Source organism: Salmo salar, chromosome ssa16 (assembly GCF_905237065.1).
Source record: "Salmo salar chromosome ssa16, Ssal_v3.1, whole genome shotgun sequence".
In the NCBI taxonomy this organism is placed as follows: Eukaryota; Metazoa; Chordata; class Actinopteri; order Salmoniformes; family Salmonidae; genus Salmo; species Salmo salar.
Genome location: NC_059457.1, coordinates 48,224,053 through 48,237,876, shown reverse-complemented (window position 1 = coordinate 48,237,876; position 13,824 = coordinate 48,224,053). Strand labels below are relative to the sequence as shown.

At 45.6% G+C, this 13,824-nt stretch overlaps 1 long non-coding RNA gene across 1 annotated transcript; it reads right to left on the bottom strand.

Moving 5' to 3' along the window:
- Positions 1 to 316: 316 nt before the first annotated feature.
- Positions 317 to 5,292, bottom strand: LOC106574004 (uncharacterized). Its single transcript, XR_001321455.2, has 3 exons — positions 4,635 to 5,292; positions 3,826 to 4,110; positions 317 to 370 (listed from the first exon to the last, which is right to left on the bottom strand). It is a non-coding gene; the product is annotated as an uncharacterized lncRNA (long non-coding RNA).
- Between the last annotated feature and the right edge of the window lie 8,532 nt (positions 5,293 to 13,824).

The following is a 13,824-nucleotide window of genomic DNA, read 5'->3' as shown; positions in this document are numbered from 1 at the left end:
ACAGAGCAGTCTTCCTCTGACAAATGAAATAGTTTTACATGGATTGATTTTTTTGATATAATGATAGCTGACATAATGTGTGCAGAGCTGTATGTATCAAGTGTCTCAGAGAAGAAGTGCTGATTTAGGATCAGTTTTGCTTCTTAAATCACAATGAATAAGATTACATGGACAGAGGGGACCTGATCCTAGATCAGCACTCCTACTCTGAGAGGCTTGATACACATGGTCCCAGATGTAAGGTGAGATTGATCCAGAAACAAATGGGGAAAACATTGAATGTTGATGAAATAGTCTTTGATAGCATTTATCTTACCTGTGAAATGCTTTATGAACTTGTCTTTCAGGTTTATATCTCTTGGGACATTATCTACAAAAAAATGAAAAAGAGAAGTTACCAATCAGTGAAACCTCTTACCATTAAAGATGAAATCCTTAATGGTGAAATGTTCACGCCCGCGATATTTCAACAACAAAGAAGTTACTTCAACAACAATCACAATGTTCTTCTCTCTGACATCATGGCACGCGCAATAGCACACCAGAATAGGTACTGCACTCCTCTCCTCCATTTCATCAACAAAACAAAAACAATAACAAAGGCGCTGGGGCGAACATTGGCACTGTTTCCTCTTTTACGGATTTCAGCTTTAAGATAACCCTTTGGAAATAGGTAAATGTGTGTAAATGTTACAAAGTTACCTAGAGAATGTAGATACCAACAAACACCCGCCTCACCTGTGCCAATGCAGTAAAGAAAGCGCTATCAGAGAATAGGCCTATACATGTTTTTTTTCTTGGAACAGAGCTGATGGGAGGAAACGACGATGAGTTCTTAAGTATGTGATAAATGTTTTTTATATAAAAATTCACAGATTGTCTCACAACTGAGGACACGCCAACAGGCTTATAGGCTCCTTGTTCACATTCTGTATCTCAGCCAAGCCCATCCACTCTCCAAACATGCAAAGCACACAGGTGTCAGACGCGGCTTTCAGGCAAACGGCGTAAGGAGATTATTTCCCAGCATTTATAATACTTATCAATGTCATGAGAATAATTCCGTGCAGCTAGCTGTGGTGCTTATTTTACCAGAACGGACCGAGGAATGAGCAGTATTCTCTGATGCAGAAATTGTGAAAGATGATCGGTTCAATAGACTAGAGTAAGCCAAGGCAATGTGTTTGATGTTCAGACATACCACTGGGCATTAAGGAAAACAACGACTCATCACTCCAGTATAAAGAGATGAACAGGCTATGGGTCTTATCTAAGGGGAATAAGGGTCCTGAATCCTTAACCTGGCTCCAGCCTAGATCAGACGTGAGTTATGTAAGTGTGAAAACGGCAGGTAAATGCTAACACTAGCATGCTGCTGGAGTCTGTACATTGGTCATAAGACCAGTGGTGGTAGTGGAGGGTAAACGCAAGCAAACACACTTTACCCGTCTTTTTGGGGGGGGCCCAACAGTTTACCCACCTTTTTGGGGGGGCCCAACAGTTTACCCGTCTTTTTGGGGGGGCCCAACAGTTTACCCACCTTTTGCAGAAAAATGCATTGAAAGAATAGGAAGTGTTACTTTTTTACCGCAACCGACAATCACAATTTACCCACCTATTCTTTACCACTACACAACTGCTGACTATCCACTGATATAGGGGAACAATACTGTTTGATGGAGGCACCAAAGGGACTCACTAATGCAACATACAGTTTGTTTGGAGTGTTTTTCAGTTTGTAGCATGATCACTTTGAAGAAGAAGACTTCAGATATACAGTAACCCATGATCCTGACGATAAATCAACTGGCCTTGCTCACGATAAACGTTGAATATTTCTGTCAGTCTATTTTTTGGAGTTTCACTCTCCTGCTTCTGTTTATCAGGTAGGGACAGGTACATTAAAAAAAAGATGGTAATACACACACATCTCATAACAACTCAGATTGTTGGTGGTAAGAAAAGAGAGATACCGATAGTTTACGCTTTGGCAAAGATAATGGAAACTGTGTACAGGAGGTATTTCTCTTTTTTTCTATGTGACTGTGGGTCTTAAGGAATGGTGCATGCACTGCTTACTAATGTGCAGCATTTCACTTCCTCAAAAGGTACATTCCGCCTGACCAGCGGCTTGTATGGTTCTCTGCCTGTTACACAGTGGGTCTGAAACACTGCCTGGACAACATCATTACAAATAAAGCCTCTGACTAAACCTTGACCCAACGTTTGACCGGAATGTTGGAACATCTTTAAAACCAATATTTTGGATGTTAATATGGACAGTCTGAGGGAACGTGTACCATTGCTCAGAGAATCAACAAACTTACATGGTCCAAGCACACCAAGACAGTCGTGAAGAGGGCATGACAAAGCCTATTCCCCCTCAGGAAACTAGAAAGATTTGGCATGGGTCCTGAGATCCTCAAAAGGTTCTACAGCTGCAACATCGAGAGCATCCTGACTGGTTGCATCACTGTCTGGTACGGCAATTGCTCAGATTCCGACTGCAAGGCACTACAGAGGGTAGTGCGTACGGCCCAGTACATCACTGGGGCTAAGCTGCCTGCCATCCAGGACCTCTATACCAGGCGGTGTCAGAGGAAGGCCCTAAAAATTGTCAAAGACCCCAGCCACACCAGTCATAGACTGTTCTCTCTACTACCGCATGGCAAGCGGTACCGGAGTGCCAAGTCTAGGACAAAAAGGCTTCTCAACAGTTTTTACCCCGAAGCCATAAGACTCCTGAACAGGTAATCAAATGGCTACCCGGACTATTTGCATTGTGTGCCCCCCCAACCCCTCCTTTACGCTACTGCTACTCTCTGTTCATCACATATGCATAGTCACTTTAACCATATCTACATGTACATACTACCTCAATCAGCCTGACTAACCGGTGTCTGTATGTAGCCTCGCTACTTTTATAGCCTCGCTACTGTATATAGCCTCGCTACTGTTATTTTTCACTGTCTTTTTACTGTTGTTTTTATTTCTTTACTTACCTATTGTTCACCTAATACCTTTTTTGCACTATTGGTTAGAGCCTGTAAGTAAGCATTTCACTGTAAGGTCTACACCTGTTGTATTCGGCGCATGTGACAAATAAACTTTGATTTGATTTGGTAGAAATGGCTACGTGTTCAAGGCTGACTATACTGTGTGCCACGTGAGTGTCCTGGGTCTCACGTCACCTGTGATGCGATCCTGTGACGCTCGCCATTGGCTGGTCAAGGTGCTAGAGGAGGCAGATCATTCAGCAATGCATCCTGAATTGAATGAATCATTCACAAGTTTAGTATACTAATGATGCTCCGCACCCTTGGCATCTTAGTTGGTGATGGTCCACGTCAGCCATTGATAATATTTTCACGACGCAATGATATCTCACTAGTCACGTGAGAGGGTTGATTGTGGCTTTTTCAGGGTGCCAATTGTGTACTGGAATTGGAATATAGATCCCCACTTTACACACTATCACACCAGTGATTGAAATACAGTTCATTACCCCAATTGTTGCTGATATTATCTCACCCCCAAACAGTGAAGCGTACTTGCATCGATTGCATTTATACTCAGATTTTTTGTTTTGTTTATAACATAGTAATAATTTGTAGCTTTTTTAACAAACATCTTGGCAGCTCTCACCTCCTCAAATCACAAAGAGTGACATTTCTTACATGGAAATGGACATGTAAGCATGATTAAAAGGCTATAGTAGTAAAGATATTGATACAGACCAACGGCAGCTGTCAAGCCCTGGTCAAGCCCTAGTAAAATAGGGATTACAGTTTCATCATGGCCTAAAAATAAATCTTATCAGCTTACCTATGGGTTTGCTGTTATCCAGCCTAGGAACATATAAAGGCTTTTCTCCAGAGGAGAAGTTCATGTCTTGGGCTGCGGGGAAGAGACCACTGTTATAGCGACTGGAGACTGAAGGCTTGTCCCCCCATTGGCTGTCTCCGTTAACCTGTAAGATATGGTCCAGCAGGATCCTTCTCTCTTTCTGCCTCACCTCCTTGCTGTCCATGCACTGGCCCGAGCTGATCAGCAGAAGGAATAAACTGGACAGTATGTGGCATTTTCTCACTGCCTGCATGGCTATTCTAGCTAGGCAAACAAGCAAACACAAATCAAGTTAGACACAGTGTTGGAAAGAAACAAATGATGTATGTGCAAAGTGACTTTCTATCACCCCCAAAAATATGGGTATCAAATGAATTGTGATGGGAACAGTGTGAAGTAGCTTATTAAATGAAGCACACAAGTGAACAAACAATCTAATTGACACGAAACAGGGTAACAAATGCAACTCTGAGTAAGATATTTTTACTTAAAATGATCAAATTTAGAGGGAATGAAAATGTTGCCAACAAAACAATTGGCAACATTATGTTTAACATACCACAATACAATGCTACAGCAATGCTGATATATTTATCTAATATAACACAGCAATAAAACAAGATGTCTTGACTTCATTTCAATCAGGTATGAGAACATTTGCTTTGATAAATAGTAACTTTCAAGTGTTGATGACAGTAGGCTACGTTTTATCCCTACAAAGCAGATGACAATAACATGGACATACACATATCATCTAAAATTTACTTGGGGAAAAAAATACAACTTACTTTAATGTATTAAAGGAGGCTTATGTCCTAAAAAGTGGACGCGAGTGGTCTGTATCAAATCTCTCTAGACGTTGTCAGTTGTTTCGCGTTTTGGGAGAAGATTCCGTTGTCTGCAGCAAGTCTTCTGAGTCTTGATATCATGCGTCCCGTTTTATACGTTCAGCGAGCTTCTTGAAGGTAATACAATCGATTTCGAGTGGGTGGTAGGCAACTGTTGACATCTTTGGTTTAAGTTCTTCCACTGCTGTTCGCTCCGTTTGGCATGTGCCCCTCCTTGCAACATCAACCATCCGTTAAGTCTAAAACCATCACTGAATGTGGGCTAAGAACACCACTTTACTCCTTATACCTGTTTAGGAAAAACAATGTTACAATGTCGAATTTGGATAGGAGAGAGTAATGCTGAGGTTTCCATTTGGGGAAAGGGAGGTTATCCAATGCTCGCAACTGTATGTGAACTAAGTTTCCAAAGTTGCGAGACCTGTTGAAGGCAGGGGTGTTTCTCAGTGGCCGACGGGCTAGAAACTGACCTGTGTCGGCTAATTGCCGTGCGGATGGTTTTGAACATGGATGTCCAAGTCTTGTGACCGCCTAAGCCCGGCAGAGAATGCGCTTTCAAGAACAGCCCTCGGACTGTTTCCAGCACTTGAGAGAGTTCAAAATAGAATATATTTTCCGGTATGGATTGTTTATCACATACAATTACGTGGTTTGGTTGTCACTCTATGACAATTGTAGTTCAAATAGACAAGAGACAGTTTTGATACAGCCAAGTAGGCTAGCCTAGACTATAGGCTGTGTGTTGATTTTATGAGTTATAGCATAGGCCTACACATGGCAGGAGACAGCTCAAACATTTATTGAAAGATATTTTGTACACATGCGTGTCATGGCGTGCAGTTATCAGTGCTTCATTTGTAAATCGGCAGATAATGGAACAAAAGGTGAGCACGAGAGTGGGGTGACCTGGGAGTTCTAAGGTACCAGAACTCATTAGAAAGATCACCTTTATAATAAAGCATTGCATGCATATCATCACATTTGCGAAGTGGCATAGAGCAGTAGAGAAGAGGCACTTATAGAAGTTGCACACATGGGGAACATTTTTAGTAGCCTGGGGTCCGGGAAATGTTTGGCTTTTTATAAACGCATTTAATGCAATTCATTGCCTTAGACCAAGGGGTGCAGCGGTCTAAGGCACTGCATCTCAATGAAAGAGGCGTCACTAGAGTCCCTGGTTCGAATCCAGGCTCTATCACATCCGGCCGTGATTGGGAGTCCCATAGGGCGACGCACAATTGCCCCAGGTTTGACCGGGATAGGCCGTCATTGTAAATAATAATTTGTTCTTAAAATAAAAATACATGTTTGTTTTTTTACATAACTGGAGACTTTGGCAGAATATTTTTTTTATACAGCACAAATGATAAAATGGCAGGCTACTTTGACACTGACAAATTGAGAATCTGAGATCAATAAAAACGACCTTGTCTTGAATCCATCAATAGCCTAGGCCTAGGTGTGTGGAGACATATTGTATGCTACTAAAAAGGCTTTCCAGTTTCAATGACGGACCCAACGATGCGCAGCTCACCTGATGCGCTCGTGCCAAAAGCCTCTCTCTCGTAAAACAATATTTGGAAGTTGATCAAATATGTTGGTAGCCTACAGCATTGAGTCTTCTCTTTTCAGCAGGAGCCATTTGCTTTCCAATCTGTGTTTTTCCTTGATTGTATTTGAAATATTGCGAAAGGCCTATTTTGTCTGCATGCTGTTTTTTCACTGACAAATTTACCGCATGTTCCCGACTGTAGGCTATTTCTTGTTATTAGGCAACAATCCACAGCTCTGTCGCTGGATTATAGGTCTTCCCATGGTGTAATAGGATATGATTTCATGTATTTCTGAACAGAGCAGTAATTCTATAACTTTGGAAAATGTATTTACATTTATCAGGGGTGCTGCAGTTCGTTCAGAACACTTCGCGTAGCTATGATTATATTCTGAAATACATGAAGTACAACGTTGGAAAGATGAGAGTTTCAGGCTCGGGAAAGAGATCACAGAAAGTGATGTGATACATATTACTGGCGCGCTTCTCACACGGCCACGGCCACGCGTTAGTCTCAAATGTAGGTTATGATGTTTCACAAACCATAAACCCGGACCGGCCCAACCCAAATCAACTCTTAGAATATTAGGCGCGGGCTGAAAATCTACTTTTTCACATTACGCTTTTTTGTGGGGCAGGATAAATAACTAAGAGGCAACTCGCATGAACTTTGATAACGTGTATTAGAATCTTTACATTGTAAAAAATGAACATGATTTGTCATGACAGGAGAGTTACCGGATCCGGCCGAAAATCTCCCCCCTGCCAGAATTCCCCCCTTCGTGTGCGACTTGCTTGCTTGTTGAGATTTCGGCTCATCACCCCGTTGTCAGTTTAGCCTACATTTCAGTGATCTTAGTAGCAGAAAGCATTTTTTATTTGTGTCCTTCCAGGCAGCTGTCAATGATCACGTTGTCCTGCGTTTCATGTATTGTTATGGTGGTTTGATCGCCCGGGAGGCACTAGTGATGTCTGAAGTTTTCGGTTTGGCTATCTGTATTAGTCTATAAATAAATATATTTTTCAAAATTCGTCATCTCTCCTATGTCTTATTCGACTAGTAGTTGTTCTGAAATGTTTATTGCTTGCCTACATGTTACTCCCTCTTCTATGTTTAATATAACACACATACATTAATTATTTATTTCGTTTGCCTATCCTGACGTGAAGTTTGTCCTATAGAAAGTATTTGACTCTAGCCACAAAATTAAGGAAATTAGAGGGGGGGGGGGGGGGTTCGGCAAGGCCATTTTCTTTCCTGCAGAAATCCCCCCACCCTTCTAATTTCCTTAATTTTGTGGCTAGTCAAATATTTTCTGTGGCACACACTACTGGTCAACATGAGCTACCAACATGATTATGAAGTGTGCCAGGCCTTGCAGTCCCAAGATAGAAGGGGGGCAAGAAAATTGCCTTGCCGAAATCCTCCCTCCTTCTAATTTCTTTCATTTTGTCACCCCTCTTGTTGTCGGCCAGAACATTTTGTAGTTTTAAAGCAAATTTCCTGCAATTCTACAGATTTTGCCATGTCTTGTGTGTTCACATGATACCTGAGTGATCAAAATCCCAAGTACCCGTCACAGCAGCACACAGAACGGGGCAGGGTTGGCTGTGGGCGGGGTCGGTTCAGGCTGGCCAGGCCACCACACATTTTTATTGGTTGAGGCGCATTTGCGTCACACCATGCTCGACACAACGTAGTGATACGTCAGCAGTCAGCGCCTACATGTAACCGAAGATTATGGATATACTGACAAGATACACGTCTCTCCGCCCTCACGATGGGAGTCGTTGTCCACATAGCAGCATGGCGGGCTGTCTATTTCCCGCCTATTCTTTCTTTGGATTGGTGGATACTACTGTCCCCCCCCCAAAAAATCTTGGTCGACCAAGTGTTGTCTGTTCTTTCAACCAATCGATTGGTCAACATTTTTAAACATGTATTTTTCCATATATAGACACATCCTATTTGTTTTAATCAAATCAACTATATGCACTGAGCTTGTCTGATGCTTTAATCGAACCGCTTGATGAAATTTAGTCTATGCCACTACAACACTGCTTATCCTAATATTTATATGTTCCTTAATTCCGTTCTTTTACTTTTAGGTTTGTGTGTATTGTGCGTTTGTTGTGAATTGTTAGATATTACTGCACTGTTAGAGCTAGAAACACAAGCATTTCGCTACACCCGCAATAACATCTGCTAAACATGTGTATGTGACCAATAGCATTTGATTTAAGACACACAAATGACTAGAGGGATTACAACCACAATTGATTTGATTGTGCCGGGCCTGGCTCAGACTTTCTGTGCTGTGTTAAAAAAAAAGATGACGAGTGACTGTGAGACTAGCACCCGTTGTCTCTCTCTCCTCCCTGCTGCAGCGACCACCACAGAACATCAACACTGTGTATCGTGCTGTCTGTGTTACTGAAGTTATGTTATCGGAAAGTTATGTTAACGAAATCCCTAATTTGTTTAGGAAAAACATTCCCTATTCCCTCAACCCTTGCTCTCTTTAAAACTCTGAACACCATAACAAATATGACAGCAAAACGAATGCAGAGGATGTAACAAAAAAACTCAAAATGGGGCAATGTTTACTGGTTGCTCAGAAGGTAAAGGGGAAGTTGGATGTGTGGAATAAATTTGACTAGTTGTGGAAAATACTGGAGATCAAGAAAAACAATTTAATGAGCAAGCGCTGGGTGCATATTATGTGTGTCAAACAGGTGCAGTTAGATAACAATATAATTTTTTTGACATTTGGAACAATGTAAACAAGACTAAATATATTATAAGCATACCAGAGAGTCTGTTGTAGCACTTTTTAGTTTTTTTTGGTAAAGCCTTTATTACAGCAAAGACTAAAAACAGTTGCAATAATTTGGTCGCTTTGTTATGTGATTTGTTAAAAAAAAATGATTGATTGCATTTCAAATCACGAAAGACTCGTATGCTGTGTGATGACATGAACATATACATTATAGATTGATACAGTAGCCTATGTAAGTATTAAGACTAAACAGGATGGGCTCTTAAGCCTACAGCTCGATGGTGGTTATACAAGGATAGTATATTAAGCCTACTAATGATAATGACATGTCTTTTATTATTATAATGATGGTCATAATAATAATAGTAATAATAACAATAAGAAGGAGATCAAGGAAAAGGAGGGTTATTATTATTATTATAAATGTAATGGTTTTCTTAGAGAAGTGGAGGAGTCAGGCGCAGGACACAGAGATAAAGGTAAACAAACGTGTTTACTAAAAATATCAATAAATCTTCTCATAGAAAAATACATTGTTTGGAGAAACACCTCCAACTACACAAAACAGACAAACAATCACCGACAAGACACACAGGAAATGCAGAGGTTAAATAATGAACATGATTAGCGAAATGAAAAACAGGTGTACACAATAAAGACAAAACCAAACGAACAGTGAAACATCGATCGGTGGCAACTAGTAAGCCGGTGAAGTCGACCGCCGCCCGAACAAGGAGAGGGGCCGACTTCGGCGGGAGTCGTGACAGTACCCCCCTCCTGACGCGCGGCTCCAGCAGCGCGCCGACACCGGCCTCGGGGACGACCCGGAGGACGGGGAGCAGGGCGATCCGGACGGAAGCGGTGAAAATCCTGGATTAACGACGGATCCAGGATGTCTTCCGCCGGTACCCAGCTTCGCTCCTCCGGGCCAAACCCCTCCCACTCCACGAGGTACTGAAGGCCCCTTGCCCGACGTCTGGAGTCCATAATGGCTCGTACGGTATATGCCGGGGCCCCCTCGATGTCCAGAGGGGGCGGAGGAACCTCCCGTACCTCAGACTGCTGGAGCGGACCAGTCACCACCAGCCTGAGGAGAGACACATGGAACGAGGGGTTAATATGATAATCAGGGGGAAGTTGTAACCTATAACAAACCTCGTTCAATCTCCTCAGGACTTTAAATGGCCCCACAAACCGCGGACCCAGCTTCCGGCAGGGCAGGTGAAGGGGCAGGTTTCGGGTCGAGAGCCAGACCCGATCCCCCGGTGCATAAACTGGGGCCTCACTGCGGTGGCTGTCGGCACTCGCCTTTTGCCGCCTGATGGCTCGTTGAAGACGTACATGGGCAGCGTTCCATGTCTCCTCCGAGTGCCGAAACCATTCATCCACCGCAGGAGCCTCGATCTGGCTCTGATGCCATGGTGCCAGGACCGGCTGATACCCTAGCACACACTGAAAAGGGGTAAGGTTTGTGGAAGAGTGGCGTAGGGAATTTTGGGCCATCTCCGCCCAAGGGATAAATGATGCCCACTCTCCCGGCCGGTCCTGGCAATAGGACCGCAGAAACCTACCCACCTCTTGGTTGACTCTTTCCACCTGCCCGTTACTCTCGGGGTGGAACCCTGAGGTAAGGCTGACCGAGACCCCCAGGCGTTCCATAAACGCCCTCCAGACTCTAGACGTAAATTGGGGACCCCGATCAGAGACTATATCCTCAGGCACCCCGTAGTGCCGGAATACATGGGTGAATAGGGCCTCCGCAGTCTGTAGAGCCATAGGGAGACCGGGCAAAGGAAGGAGACGGCAGGACTTAGAAAACCGATCCACAACGACCAGGATCGTGGTGTTACCCCGTGACGGGGGAAGATCCGTCACGAAATCCACCAATAGGTGTGACCACGGTCGTTGCGGAACGGGAAGGGGTTGTAATTTCCCTCTGGGCAGATGTCTAGGTGCCTTGCACTGTGCGCATACCGAACAGGAGGAGACATAAACCCTCACGTCCTTGGCTAACATGGGCCACCAGTACTTCCCCGTAAGGCAGCGCACCGTCCGACCTATACCAGGATGACCAGAGCAGGGTGATGTGTGGACCCAACAGATCAAATGATCGCGAACATCAAACGGCATGTACACGCGCCCAACGGGACACTGGGAGGGAGTGGGTTCTGCACGTGACGCCCGTTCGATGTCCGCGTCCACCTCCCATACCACCGGTGCCACGAGGCATGAGGCTGGAATTATGGGAGTGGGCTCTGTGGACCGCTCCTCTGTATCATACAGCCGGGACAGTGCGTCTGCCTTGACGTTCTGGGAACCTGGTTTATAGGAAAGAGTGAAAGAAAAGCGTGTGAAAAACATATCCCACCTAGACTGGCGAGGGTTCAGTCTCCTCGCTGCCTGAATATACTCCAGATTTTGGTGGTCAGTCCAAATGAGGAAAGGGTGTCTAGCCCCCTCAAGCCAATGTCTCCACGCTTTCAGAGCCCCGACAACAGCTAACAACTCCCTATCCCCCACGTCATAGTTTCGCTCCGCCGGGCTGAGCTTCTTCGAAAAGAAAGCACAGGGGCGGAGTTTTGGTGGTTTACCCGGGCGCTGAGATAGCACAGCCCCTATTCCAGCCTCGGATGCATCCACCTCAACTATGAACGCTAAGGAGGGATCAGGATGCGCCAGCACTGGAGCCGTGGTAAACAGAGCCTTCAGGTTACCAAAAGCTCTGTCCGTCTCAGCCGACCACCGCAATCGCACCGGTCCCCCCTTCAGTAAGGAGGTAATGGGAGCCGCCACCTGGCCAAAGCCCCGGATAAACCTCCGGTAGTAGTTGGCAAACCCTAAAAACCGCTGCACCTCCTTTACCGTGGTTGGAGTCGGCCAATTACACACGGCTGAAATGCTGTCAGTCTCCATCTCCACCCCTGACGCGGACAAACCGTACCCAAGGAAGGAGATGGACTGTTGAAAGAACAGACATTTCTCCGCCTTGACGTAAAGGTCATGCTCCAACAGTCGACCAAGCACCGTACGCACAAGGGACACATGCTCAGCGCGGGTGGTGGAGTATATGAGAATATCATCTACACCCCGCCCGTACAGGTCCCTGAAGATCTCATCCACAAATGATTGGAAGACGGATGAAGCATTCATTAACCCATACGGCATGACGAGGTACTCATAGTGCCCAGAAGTAGTGCTAAATGCCGTCTTCCACTCATCCCCTCCCCTGATACGCACCAGGTTGTACGCGCTCTTGAGGTCCAATTTTGTGAAGAAGCACGCCCCGAGCAATGACTCTGTCATACTGGCGATCAGAGGCAGCGGGTAACTGTATTTAACAGTAATCTGGTTCAAACCTCGATAGTCAATGCACGGGCGTAAACCTCCATCGTTCTTCTTCACAAAAAAGAAGCTCGAGGAGACAGGTGAAATGGAGGGCCGAATGTATCCCTGTCCCAGAGATTCAGCGACATATGTTTCCATAGCCGCTGTCTCCTCCTGTGACAGAGGATACACGTGACTCCTGGGAAGTGCAGCACCCTCCAGGAGATTTATCGCACAATCCCCTGGTCGATGGGGTGGTAATTGAGTCGCCTTCCTTTTACAGAAGGCGATTGCCAAATCGGCATATTCGGGAGGAATGTGCATGGTGGAAACCTGGTTTGGACTTTCCACCGTAGTGGCACCTAAGGAAACACCTAAACACCTCCCTGAACACTGACAGGACCATCCCTTGAGAACCCTCTGTTGCCACGAAATAATAGGATTATGAGAAGCCAACCAGGGAAGCCCCAACACAACGGGAAACGCAGGAGCGTCAATCAGAAAGAGACTAATACTCTCTTCATGACTCCCCTGCGTTTCCATAGCAATGGGAACTGTGACCTCCCTAATCAGCCCCGACCCCAAAGGACGACTATCTAGGGCATGTATAGGGAAGGGAACATCAACGGGAACAATAGGAATCCCTAGTCTATTGGCCAAGGACCGATCAATAAAGTTCCCAGCTGCGCCTGAATCTACTAGCGCCTTATGCTGGGAATGCGGGGAAAACCCCGGAAATCTTATAGATAACCACATGTGAGCAACAGGGGGGTCTGGGTGAGTCGTGTGCCTACTCACCTGAGATGTACCACCAGTGTTCCGCCTACCACCTCGACTACCTGGAAAACCTCCCCAGCACCGACCAGCAGTGTGTCCTCTGCGGTCACCTCTGGTGCATGGAAAGGTTCCCCCTCCGGTCTCCCAAGTACCAGCCCCACCCAACTCCATCGGTGTTGGGTCTAAGGTACTGGAGGATGGAACCAACGGACCCCGATCCGGACGTCCGCGGGAGGCCAGCAGGTTATCCAGCTGGATAGATAAGTCCACCAGCTGGTCCAGGTGGAGGGTGGTGTCCCTGCAGGCTAGCTCCCTACGAATGTCCTCTCGCACACCACACCTGTAGTGATCGATCAGGGCCCGCTCATTCCATCCCACACCAGCCGCCAGAGTTCTAAAATCCAGTGCAAACTCCCAAGCGCTCCTCATCTCCTGCCTTAAATGTAACAAGCGCTCTCCCGCCGCTCTTCCTTCTGGTGGATGATCAAATACTGCCCGAAAGCGGCGGGAGAAGTCCTCGTAGTTATCCCGAGTCGGGTCTTCCACCTCCCAGATGGCGTTGGCCCACTCCAGGGCTTTACCAGTCAAACAGGAGATGAGCGCGCTCACTCTCTCGCGTCCCGAGGGCGGCGGCTGGACAGCCGCCAGGTAGAGCTCCAGCTGGAGTAGGAACCCCTGACACCCGGCAGCTGCTCCG